This window comes from Halyomorpha halys, unplaced genomic scaffold (genome assembly GCF_000696795.3).
Source record: "Halyomorpha halys isolate HHAL.00 unplaced genomic scaffold, Hhal_1.1 Scaffold547.1, whole genome shotgun sequence".
In the NCBI taxonomy this organism is placed as follows: Eukaryota; Metazoa; Arthropoda; class Insecta; order Hemiptera; family Pentatomidae; genus Halyomorpha; species Halyomorpha halys.
Genome location: NW_027111872.1, coordinates 187,640 through 200,979, shown reverse-complemented (window position 1 = coordinate 200,979; position 13,340 = coordinate 187,640). Strand labels below are relative to the sequence as shown.

General features: G+C 29.7%; 2 protein-coding genes across 6 annotated transcripts in view; one reads left to right on the top strand and one right to left on the bottom strand.

Moving 5' to 3' along the window:
• LOC106684134 (ABC transporter G family member 23) overlaps nt 1-13,340 on the top strand; it is a 230,167-nt gene that overhangs the window by 157,040 nt on the left and 59,787 nt on the right. For all 4 annotated transcript variants that reach the window (XM_067049798.1, XM_014426032.3, XM_067049799.1 and 1 more), the window contains one exon: nt 1,960-2,003. The gene's annotated coding sequence lies outside the window, so the exon portion shown is untranslated. The remainder of the gene's footprint in view (nt 1-1,959; nt 2,004-13,340) is intronic.
• The window catches only part of LOC106684135 (AMP deaminase 2), a 72,389-nt gene that overhangs the window by 49,625 nt on the left and 9,424 nt on the right, over nt 1-13,340 (bottom strand). The window lies entirely within an intron of this gene.

Sequence of the window (13,340 nt, the reverse complement as noted above, 5' to 3'; positions counted from 1 at the left end):
ATTTACATCTGGAATAATTTCTGGAGGAATAGGTTGATCATTGTGAATGTTATATGTTTATTTGTTTTATGTAAAATGTGGATGATGCTTGAAAGCCATTTATTGGTATAATGAAAAATGAATAATATAAGGCATGTACCTGTATATTTTTTATATAATAATAATATTATTATCATTTTCATATTACATTACATATTATTATCAAATCATTATCATTTTTTTCTCGCTATTGCGGGTGGGAGACCTAGAAGTCCAACTACCTATTTTTTTCAAATATTTAAACATTTTCTGACAATACGATCCTCTCTCAATACATCAAAATGTTATTTTAAACCATTCGTGCCAGCCATTGTTGATTTTGGTATCAGCCCGTTGGTTAATATTATTATTGGAGTGGGGTGACACTTTCCAATAATAATAATACTATTATGTTATTATATTATATTACTAACAGACGGGCTGATACCAAAATCGACAGTGGTTGGCACGAATAGTTTAAAATAACCTATTAAAATAACGAACCTGTCTTAAACTATGTATTATAACTATAATAGAGGTTCCTATTGTCAGAAAATGTTTAAATATTTGAAAAAAAAGAAGGTGGTTGGACTTGTAGGCCTCCTACCTCAGATCAACCTGCAATAGAGAGAAAAAAAGTTATAAAAATTTGAACCTCTACAAGCCATAGAGGATCAGGAGATCAGTACTTGGTAAGGAAGTTCTGTTTTTAGAACAACGGTTATACAAGGATGTGATTTTTTCAAGATCATACGTAACTGCCAGATTTTTCCCTAATTAAGGATATCCACTTTGGAGGTGGACTTCCGAGTCCATAAGGTTGACTCACGGCTATAATCAAAGAATAAATAATTATCTACTACAGCTGGAATCGAACCCGGATCCTATGAGTTAGTAGTTAATATATAAATATATATTGACACCCATATCGGAATCGGGAATAAATGACTTTAGATAAAATTTAAAAGAGATTACTATATAAAAACAAGAATCGAGCAACAAAAATCGGATATTTAAAATTTATATTCATGTCACTCCAACCTAATAAATACATTAGACATAATTAACTACATTAAATATAAATAGAAAAAATACAAAACTTAAATATCTGTCTGACTACCTGCTAGAAAGATTGGTAATATGTTGAGAAAACCAAAACAAACCCGCCTCCATTTCACCCCTATTCAGTACTGGCACAGACCTTGAGTTAATAGGAACATAAAAATGTAGAACAAACTGTAATAGACAATTGTAAGTAATGTTTTAATTTTAATAGTTATTAATCTTAAATTATACTATGGACATGTAGTTTTTTAATAATTCGTTGAATAAATTATTTTTAAAAATTGTCTTTTTTATTGTAAGGTATGTCATGCAAACAAAAAATTTACAAAACATTGCTTCAATATAGTTGTATGATCCTCAAGATATTCAAAAATATATATCATTAACAAACAAGAACAAAGTTATCAATATGTATTCATCATTTTTTTTATTTATATATATTACGGCGTGGTTCTGTGATAACTGATTGCAAGGATCCAGATTCTACCTGGTACATGCCAGATATTATTATAGCATTGCCTGTCTAATATTTAAACCTGCAAATAATCCGACTAAATTATTCTTTTCTAAGAATAATATATTAACCAAGGTTACTCTGCAAACGCCAAACGTATAGAACTCTTCAGGTCAATACATTAGTACAGATTAGTTCATTAGGTTATTATTTATTATAATTATTGAAAAAAATAATATCATAAAATAATTTTAGTAGTCTATGTTTTAATGTCATGATTCTTTTTATTAAATACTAATTTTAAAAAAATGTATACAAACTACACTGACATATATATTTCTTTTTTCTTTACTATGTTGGTCATATCTTATTTATGATTGGATATTAGATTGAATTGAAGTTAATTTTTATCTTTTTTATAGGTGACCTAGCTTGTTTGAGTCTACAATCTACCTCTTCACGGAAGGTATGAGAAATTTTATTTGTTTATTCTGATATATAACTCTTTATTATATTTTTATGATTTATTTTGTACATACACCGATACTTCTTATCAACCATTGGGAATCCCATCAACCCCCAAAACCTGAATCTAAGTACTGATAAACAACCTATAAATTATACAAGTGATTCACAAACTTTCTTGAAATATTAAAAAAAAATAATAAAATAAAAATACAATAAAGTAAATTAAATATATAAATGATTGACCATATTATTTCAAATTATGAATAAGGTCGTCAGGGGTGCGGTCAAAAGAAAATAAAAAATAGTAAACAACTATTTGCCGAAGTTTCGTCCCACTTTCTAAAGCTTCATCAGTGATTTTCCAGTTTAACCTTTTCAGATTTTTTTTGTGAACTGGCAGTCAAAATATAACATACTAAAATTGGCCTGACAAAAATATACTTTCTAAAAAATGAAAAACAGCTTTTTTAAAAAGTTAAACTACAATTTCTTCAATTGGAATAAATTTATTATAATTGGACGAGATGGAAATTCCATATAAAGCTGAACTTTTAAAGTGGTTCTTCTACGCGTGTAGACGTAGTCAGACAACGTATGAAAAAAAAAATTATAATACCTGTAAGTGGCTATAGTAGAATTGTATTAAAAAAAATGTATAGTAAGTGCTATTAAGGCTGTTAATGTTCAGTAATCTTCCGTAGGTGTGGCTTTAATCATTCTTCTTGTGCTATATTTGTACAATAAATGAATTAAAACTACTTAAAAAAAAAAAGTTTTCTCTCTTTAATATACCCAACACAAAAGTACAGTCAGGATTGTTAACTATCTCGTTAAAGTTTTTATTAGAAGAATAAGGATTGATCTGTATGAAGCCAAAGATACTTGTGGCAGAGCAAAAGAATAAACAACAACTAAATTATATACGAGTATTAAGGAATGTTATTGTTAGCCAATTAGTTTGTGCTAGAAGAAAATTGAACTCGAACAACGGAGTATTTCATATTTATTTTTTATTCTCTGGACTTATGATGCGTAGTAAGCATATATATTTTTTACCGTCTCTTTTTCAAGGAAACTATGATTCCATTCATGTGAATGTACTAATTCAAAAAATAAAAATGAGCCCAGAAAACTCGTTGAGAGAAGCTCGGAATAAGTTATTTTTATGCTTTTAATTAATTAAAGTTAATTATTCATATTCTAGAGTCGTCCACATTCAAATGTTGTTTGCTGTATCTTAGCTAATTCTAGTACAATTAAAATATTTGTCGGAAATTTAATTATCAAGAATGAAACAAATGAGCTCCTAGAATACTCCAGAAGATGTTAAATTTTAAAAGTTATTCCAGAAACTGATTAAAAAATGACCCAGCTAAAATACTTTTAAAAACATGGTTATAATTTTAAAAGTTCGATATGCCAGATCTGCTAATGATTGTCCGATTTCGTAATTTTTTTTAATGTACAAAATTTAATTACCTTTCAAATAATTTAAATAAGAATCTACGGTTTACAAAAAAAAAAAATGTTCGTGTTTTTCCTGTTTTGAAAAACTTTTTTTTTTATGTTGTTGGTTGTAAGGATCCGAGGATCAGCGTCCACGAATGATGAATGAATGAGTTACCACTCAAACTTTTTAAGAGTCTCAAACGTAAAATCCTCAATGCTCCTTACTTTGTCACTAATAAAACCATACATAAAGACCTTAATGTTCCCTATGTAACCGATCTAGCCTGAATCAGATATCACTCCTTCCATTACAAACTCCCAAACCCACTAGTTTCTAACCTTGCATCCTCTTCCATTTCTGATAATCCTCCGAGGCGCCTGAAAAGAAGCTGGCCACGAGATGCTAATGTAAAATGTCATTAGAGTGCTACCAACTAGTAGTTGCTCTACACGCCTGTAACACTCCATTTTAACTAAGATCAAATTTACTGAATGTATTAAATTGAAGATATTAAAAAAAAAAAGTGTCTCAAAACGTAAAACCTCCAATTTTGAAGGGAAGATTAATTTGTTTTCCTTGGTTGATTACAAATTTTCATTATTACAAGATAACCAGAAATTTGTGACACTTATAACAAATGTTTGAGTGTTGGTGAAATTCTGACTGATGACTGTGTTATTGCTTTTTATGGACGTTATTTAGCTATATTATTTTACGAATTAAAATAATTCAATTTTTTAAAAGAATTGTCAAACCTATTGGCGAAGCATCGATATTTCATATGTTACAAACAAATGACAAATTGTTTGACAAACTGTTGGGCAAGACTGTGGAGTTGACAAATTGTGGCGAGTATAATGAATGGATATCTTGACATCGTTAAAAATAACCAATTCAAAGAGGACCAGGTCATTGTAAATGTTTGCATTAATTAACATATATGTAATAATTTACAATACCTTTAGAAAATTATTGTATTACATCATTAAAAATAATAGGCACATTCGATGGTCGTTAATGATTTATATATTTTTAAATTTTATATCTGTATTCCTGTCTAAAAATTAAGAATAGTGATAATCATCAAACATATATGACTTAAGCATTGTATGTGATAATGTTTTGGGGCAAACGTATAACAATAAACTCACAAATAGTCCGATACACACAAGTTTTTCAAACAATTTGCCGCAGTAGTGTTGAGCCCGAGTTACACTCAAACAAATATAGTTATTTTCAGATAGCTCTGTGTGCAATGCAGGTCAGGGAAAACAAAGCCGAAGGAATGTGTTGTTCAACTTCTTATTGAAGTGCAATGTTCAAGAAACTGACAATTAAACATTTAAAAATAGAAAATAATTTTAAAAATACCCAAACACAATAAACTGCTTTACATGTAAGAACATGTACCATTATGGTAATTTTTACATTTGGTTTCAGCTAACTGTGTGATTGTGTTGTTGAAATCATCAGTAATTAATAGAACTTAAAAATTTGTTTACTCCATTTACTACATCTAATATTAGATTTTATCAGGGTAATAATGAACTCGCGTTTGTTTTCCCTGATAAGATAAACATATTTATATCACAGTGAAGAAGGATAAGTAAAAAGATATAGAACTTCAAAACATGTTTTGAATTACTTATTCGTCGTAATTTATTTATATTCTGTTAAAGAAATTTAGCTCTATGATTTATTATTAATTTTTGGACGATTTAATACATAATTTTTGTAAATTATTTCCTGTGTCAATTAGTTATGCTAATTTTCTTTATGATACGATGCATTACTTAAATAGATAATTTATCTTTATTGTAACCGCATACATATAGGCCCAGTTAAACCTAGGTGTAATGAATTGCAAGAGGTTTTAAAAAAATTCGTTATATGGAGAAATTCGTTTTATTATGATTCATTTTATTGAGGTTTAGCTAACAATTTGTCAGATCTAGGTTTTAGTGGATAAAAATTCATTTTATTGAAGTTCAAGCACCTCTTCCACTCTTAACCTTTACAAAAGATTTTTGGAAAATTTCTTCAATGTCGTCCATCGTTCTTCATTTCATCCTCCTGGCGCAACATTTGGCTCACCAAACTTTCTGGAGTGAAATTCATTCCAAATGATTTCTTCGATTCTTTTCTTTCCTCAGAGAACTGGTTATAGTTTAAAAAAGTCATATAGTGTTAAAACAGTTAAGCTCTGAAGAACCTATGTTCAATAAAAAACTATGTCACGTGATGGTCCACAGTACCTTGTCAGCAACCGTACCTCAAACCCACATTCGGTATCAATTCTCTGTCTGCCGATATCCATTGCATCCCAACGCTGTTGCCAACGAACGATGGTTATGTCTCGTTCTTCTCCTCTTGAGAATTCATTCTGTTTCATGGCCTTTTGTCATCTTCTTGGTAACTTTATGATTACAAGTTGATAGCACTTCTGGTCCTTATCAGTAATAACTCAACCAAGTGCGATATAAGGTCAACGTCATTACTGAGATTTTTGCGATTTAAAAATACTGTAAACTTCGAAATAAATGATAATCTGATGATGCAAGGGCTATAATGGGAGGTGCGTATTACTTCCATTCCAATATGCTCCAATAATTTCGTACGTGTTGTTAATGATATAATGTTTAGATAGGAGGTCATACTACTATTGTCGTGGTGGAACATGATTCCTTTACATTTGCCAACTCTAGCCTTTTCTCTTTGATTGTTTACTCCAATTTTATTATTTTTTGGCAGTCAACATCTGAGTTGGTCTTTCGGTTGCTTGGAAGCAGCTTGAAATACACAACAACAATGTAATTACACCTAAGTGACAACTTGAACTTTTTCTGATGCAACTCATGATGATATAGTTAGCAATGGTTCCTCATGCTTGGCCATTATCGTCTTCGGTTAACGTTGTTGTAGACGATCCACTTTTCATCGCCATTGAAAATTCGTTTCGAAAAAGGTTTGACCAATTGCATTAGGTTTAACATGTGTATCACAAACATTGATTTGTTGTGTTGGGTGATTTGATCCGAACGGAAAAGAAAAACATTCACATACTTCTTTACAAGTCTAAAACATACATATCCTCTTATATTATTAAATCTGTGTTACACATTTAAAGAGAGAAACTCTGGTACAGTTATATGACGACTCAACTCTGGTCATATTGCATTGAAAAATCTCTTGAACGAATTTTTGTAAACAAATTCTAGCACATTTGTGTTATTGTTAAAAATCGTAGCTTAAAAATATATATATATTTTTTTATTATTTATTTATTGTAATTTACAACTGTACAAAATAATACAACAGGTAAATATGTAGTATGTTTCATATACACTTGAAAATCTTGGGAAGGAACCACCCATTGGTGGTACTTCAAACATTAATTTAAACTAGAAGGTCCCGTGGCCATCTTCTTTTCAGACGCCTCGGAGGATTATCAGGGATTGTTAAGGATGAAAGATTAAGAATTAATGGGTTAGGATGGTTAAGGAGTTTGGAATAAAAAGACGCATATCTGTTTTGGGTCAAATCTGCAACGAATGGGATGTTAAGGTCTTTATGAATGAGTTTATTTGTGACGTAATAAGTAGCATCAACGATTTTACGTAGGATTTTGGATTGTAACGATTGGATGCGGGAAGAATTTGATGGTTTGGTGGAGCCCCAGAGCTCAATTCCATATATCCAAATTGGTCTGATTATTGAAGTGTATACTAATTTTTTGTAATGAATGGGAAGTTTAGAGCGTTTGTCAAGTAAGTGTTGTAGCAATCGGAATCTACGAGCAGTTTCTTGTCGTTTCAGTCTTGTGTGTGGATTCCAAGTAAGTCTCTTGTCAAGATGGAGTCCTAAGTATCGAATCTGCTCAACAGGTGTTAGTGGTGTATTAATAAAGGATACAGTAGGACAGGAGGGCAGAGGTTTACGACGGAGAGTAAAGGTGATCTGGTGGGATTTTTCAGGATTTATTGCTTAAAAATATAAAAATAAAAAATAATATGTGTCGAAAATTCCTAATTTTTTGCTTTCCATGTTAAAAATGGACTATCGTAAAACTTGGAGAAAGGAGTAGCGTGGGAGGTAAGCTGCCTGGAAAAGTGAACCCAAAAAGGCGGACTTTATAATGGATCAGAGGCGTGGCATAGGAGTATGGGAAGTGTACGAGCAAGTCACTGCCTGTCTTCTGTTTCACTTTAGATTAAAATGGCGGACATTCCTTTTAACGTAAAAAGCGGCATCGCAGGTGTGGCCTTTTTGGCTTCACTTTGGCTTTGAAGGAGAGTACGGTTATGCCATCTGTTACGGTTGTCATGGTGAAATAAAAAACACTGGCGATATGTTTGAGACGAGTGGGTTTTGTTTTTGTGAAGGTGACAGTTTCATTTTGGAACACGTTGCGATTGTTCAATGTGAAGCGGTAATAGTTTAAAGGTCCTCTGTCTTTATGGTTTGAACCGGTATATCACCATGTGAGAAATGTTGTCATATATGTTTTGTTTTTCAAAATTATGGTGTTTACTTCAATAGACGATCATTAACAATAGAAGTGGAGGACTACGTGGGGTTTGAACTAAATTTTATTTTGTTTTATTTTATATTCACTTTTATACTCTTTTGGATAATAATGTAAATATAGTTATTAAGGTTAAGGTTAAGTCAACCTCTAAGTTTTAATTGTTTTATTAATTGATAAGAATTATTTTTTTTTTCTTTTTCATTCTCTGTATATATATTTTTTTCTTATTATTATACTTTTGTACATATAGTTGTGCTGTTCTTTCTCTGCTTTCAACTTCTTAATTTACTTATATTTTTTTTGTTGTTCATGGAACACCCCTAAGTTTTCTGTTATCTACTTGTAAAGGTATTCGCCAGTGGTCATAATTCAACAATTGTTTATATATAGGGTATATTTTAGTTATATTGTGGGCATAACGTGGCGCCTAAGAAGTAATTTATTCTTCATTGTTTTATCTTTTTTTCCTTTTGCGATTATATTTATTTTCCTTTAACTCACCCCCTTCTCCGCTGAGCGTGGGCAACGATAAACGTATAACTAAGGATAAATCAAAATTTGCGGTTATACATCCCCTGCAGTAAATAAATTACACGGAATTTTTTTATATAGCAACTTAAAGGTATTGATTAACAAATCTCAAGTAAAAAAATTCTAACATGGACAAAATAATAACGGAACAAACATATTTGTGATTGAATTACTGGCGTAAGTCGTTTGTTTGTCATTTTATCCCTGATAGAAAAATCACATGAAATTAAACATTATCAAGATGATACATTTAAAAGGTAAAGATAAAGAGACACTGTATTTGGTGTTTTAAAAAATTCATGTTATAATTAAAAATCAATATGACGTCGAGTACCTTTTCATTCAACGCCTTCACCATCAAATATCGATTCTGTTGTTGAGTTGAATTAAAGTGATAGGTTTCTATTTAAGTGATTTTATCTGCAAAATTATATTTGATTAAATGAATAAAAGTGAAGATTTATTTAATAATTACTGAGTAGTCAAATTTTTATCTTAAATCTGATTGTATTACATTTGTCAAAATGTGTTTTTAGAGATAAGATATTTCAAATCCTTTTTATCCAAACGTGTATCCCTAACTTTAATAGAGGTTAAGAGATGTATGCGGGTCAGTTACATAGAATTCCTTACAATCTTCATCTAATTTATTTTAATCGGATAAACACAGTGATATCTGCCGTACAGGTGCCTTTATTTCAGTTATAATATTTTAAACTCCGGAATAAAATTATTCATTATAAATATATGTGTGTTAGATATATAAAAATCTTAAAGAATTAAAATGTGCTAGTAATTAACAAAGTGTCCAGTCTGTTGTTAATTATCCGAAGATCATTTGCATTGTCTCGACATATCGTCGGTTGTAAATCATCTCGAGATCCAAGACAGTCACTATCGGATGAAAAAGGATATTTTTTAAATAAATCGAATGGTATCTTTGTTAAGTCTTAACACTCTTTATTATATAACGGTCCAACGTTTCGGCCAATTTGGCCATCCTCATGGGCAATCTTAAGTATAAATTTATACTTCACATTCAAATTTAAAAATGTTTTGTAGACTATTCTGCCCAGGCCATTAATTACAAGTCAAATTATCCTTTTTGGCACAATTTCATTAATTTTTAAAACTTTTAATTTTAGATTAACTTACAACTATCATAATCATAAAATTAATGAAATTGTGATAAAATATGTGATAAAGGTAATTTTACTTGTAATTATTGACCTAGGCAGAATAGCCTATAAAACATTTTTAAATTTGGATGTGAGGTGTAAAGTCTATATTTCAGATTGCCCTTGAGGATGGCGAATATGCCGAAACGTTGGACTGTTGATATAATAAAGAGTGTTGAGACTTAATAAGGCTTAAATAATAATATTTAAAAATAAATGCACTGGTTTAGTGCGCGTATCACACAACTGTCACTTACCATCCTACTTGAGTTTAAATTAATCCTTGCTAGCTTCAAATTCCTCCTACCTACTGTATTCCACTTATAGTTTAAGAAAACACGACTAACACTATTTTTGTGTTTCCATGGTTGATGACAATGACAATTGTCAAACTATCTGACTATGGGAACTCGAAAACATTAATTTTTTCCTTTAGTTATGTATCAAATTCTTTTATATTTTATGTGTATTCATTGTTTCTTACATCTTACAATATGGTTAATGGTTAATAATTTTAAATAGTTAGAATTAAGAGTAATTTACACGAGGATTTTTTTTTTAAATTCAGCATTTAAGCCCTTTCAATGAGGATAAGATTTGGTTGATAATAAAAACCACCTTATTGTACATTGATATGAGGAGTTTAATTGAAATCGTTAGAGAACATGGAAGCCGTCTGGGAGAAAATGGCGAAAAAAGTATATATCAATGAAAATAAACTTCCGGTAAGCGAAAACTTTTCGTTTCCAAGTTGGGCTGTTCACATACCTACACACAGAAAAAAAATTTTAGATTTGGTAATTTGAACTGTAGGAACTCGATTTTGGATTTCCATTGAAAAATTGGATTCGCAATTTTGCACTATCGCAATACTTCCCATACATATCCCATAGTGAAAGTAAAAAAGGGCAAACAATTTTTTCTTTTTTCCCGGTGGAGCGGTCCCTCCCCGTTCTTGAACGTCCGGCCAGCAGCTTCTGGCCTCGTCTTCAGCATACCTAGTTTGCTCCCTTGTAGTGCCATGTGGAAAATGAAGGTCATTTTATATATGTATATGTGCATATATTATAAATTATTTATTGCTTGTATGTATTTCATTAGTAATTAAAAAATAAATAATAGAAGGTAAGAAAAAAAAGTGAAAGTAAAAATGAAAATTTGCCTATTTAACTGGACTTTATTGGACTGGACTGGATTCTAAAAATTTTAATGTTTTATAGAGTAGTTCTATTTTGGTTTGTTACTTAAATTGTTAATTAGTTAGTATTAAAGTATTTGGAGCTTCCTCTCCCACCCAGAAATGAAAAGAGTAGGATCTAAATGAGTGTGATTTTTAATGGTAATTTATTTATTTAAAAAAAAGTAATTTCAAAAACATCATTTGAATTTTTTTTCTAATTTACTAATATTTCGTAATTTATCAACATTTTGTAGACTACAGCTACCTACTTGGACATATAAACATGGGAAACGGTAAAACTAATTGCTTACATAATAATCCACCAGGGAGTACTGAATACCGCCTTGGCCTATTCTCGCCCCTCATGGCACGATCTCACCTCATCTTAAGAAAATGAAAGTCTAATAAATTAAATAGATCTCACGGTTTACCAGTATGATTTTTAAAAATAAAATAAATTGAAACATATCTCGTAGCCTTCTTTTCTCTCTCTAACAGGACATTTTTTTTGTTAACAATTAAAATAATAGTAGTTAGATATATTTAATGGATTCCATGATTTATCATATTTTTCTGTGTGATGAGAATGAGATACTTTCTTAATAACTAAAAATTAGGAAAAAACATTTGAAGAATTCTTCTGGAACTTATTTATTCTATGGGTCTTCCGATTCAAAGTTCAAAGATCAAAATATACTTATAAAAACAGACTGAAATATATAGAAAATCTGAGGACTTGTTTGTTGTTATAAATATGAAGTTATATTTATCGCCAGATCTCAAAAGGTCACGTCACTGGAATAGGATATTTTATATATCTGATATTTCCAGAAATAGCAGGTGAATCCCTTCTACTTGGTGCGTGGGAGCCTCAGAGTTCTCCTTACACTGTAGATAAATTTCTCACATCCAGGGACCTTTGGTGTTAACAGCTTTGCAAATATATTTTTGTGATTATATTATAAAATTAAATAAATTAATTCGTTACTTGATAAAACTTTCAACTGAACATGATTTCAACCATTTGATTTTTTTTTTAATTTGGTACCTTTCCAAAATATTTTCGTTTAGATGAAAATCATGGCAGAATATGATGGTATTTTTTTACTATTATTAAATTATGCTATTCAAAGTAATCTCAATGTTAATGAGAGAAAGAATACTAAATAAATATAAATATTTGGTATGAACATACAAGTGTATAAAATCCTATTTAATTATAATATCTAACAATTATAGTGACTATTACAAATAAATAGATACTAGGACCGTTACTATGGTACTCTACAATGTTTATTAATTGTTGGTAGTAAAAATCTGAGTTGGTCGTTTGGTTGCTAAGAAGCAGTTCAAAATAGTCTGATATTTAATTCATTTTAGAAGTAGACCGAAACGTAGATGGGAAGATTTAGTAGAATTGAGTTTGGAGGGGTATCACTGGAAGATGTATACATTCATCTTGAGTGATTGGTGGTATAGGCATCGAACCTTCGTTTAGTTTCGTTAGGCCTTCATTATTGTTATTATTTATTTCATTTTATTAATTATTTATTAGCAATGATTCATAAACTATACTATTTTTCATGTTATAGTTTAATATCCCTAATGAAAAATATTTATTAAAAATCTAATAAACAATTGTAATATACAACGTCCTGTTTTTTTAACCATATTATTATTGAATCATAAACTATACTATTTTTTAAGTTATAGTTTAATGTACCTAATAAAATAAAAATTTATAATAAAACAATTGTAATATAAAACGTAATTCCGACTATTATTCGATTAAGGATTTGAATTCTCCACGATGAGTCATTTTGATCCAAGCAACAAAAATTTGTTATCGTTACGTTCATTATATATTTGTAAATATCTTTTTGAGTAAAAAAAATTATTGAAACTTTGAAAACTAAATAATATATAATATTCATTATATTAATATTCAGGCATACAGAAATTTTAAAATTATAATTTAATTTAATATGATAATCATAATATTATAATTATTGCACTATATTTATAATCATATTTGTAATTTATTTATTTAAATATTTTAATTGCATTTATTATATTTATAATTTATATAGAAATTATAATATAATCTTATTATGATTATAAATTATTATTATGATATTCACATTTATAACATATTTGTTCAAGGTCTTCTTTATGCGTTCAAATAACCCATTAAACACATCTGACTTGCTCATCATGGTATCCATGTTGCATCTTCTGGTGCAACACCATCAATCGATAACTTGACTCTGAAAGCTATTCAGAATCTCAAAAACCTACAGTTTAAATTTTCATTCTTAACGAAATACGTTAATAGGCCATTTTATTGTATCTGAAATAAAGGTTACCGGTATTGCTACTCACATTTTTATTAAAACTAATCAATGATAAAGAAAAACTTTCAAGGAAACTATGTACCTCTTCAATAGTTTTGTGGTGTTATGATCATC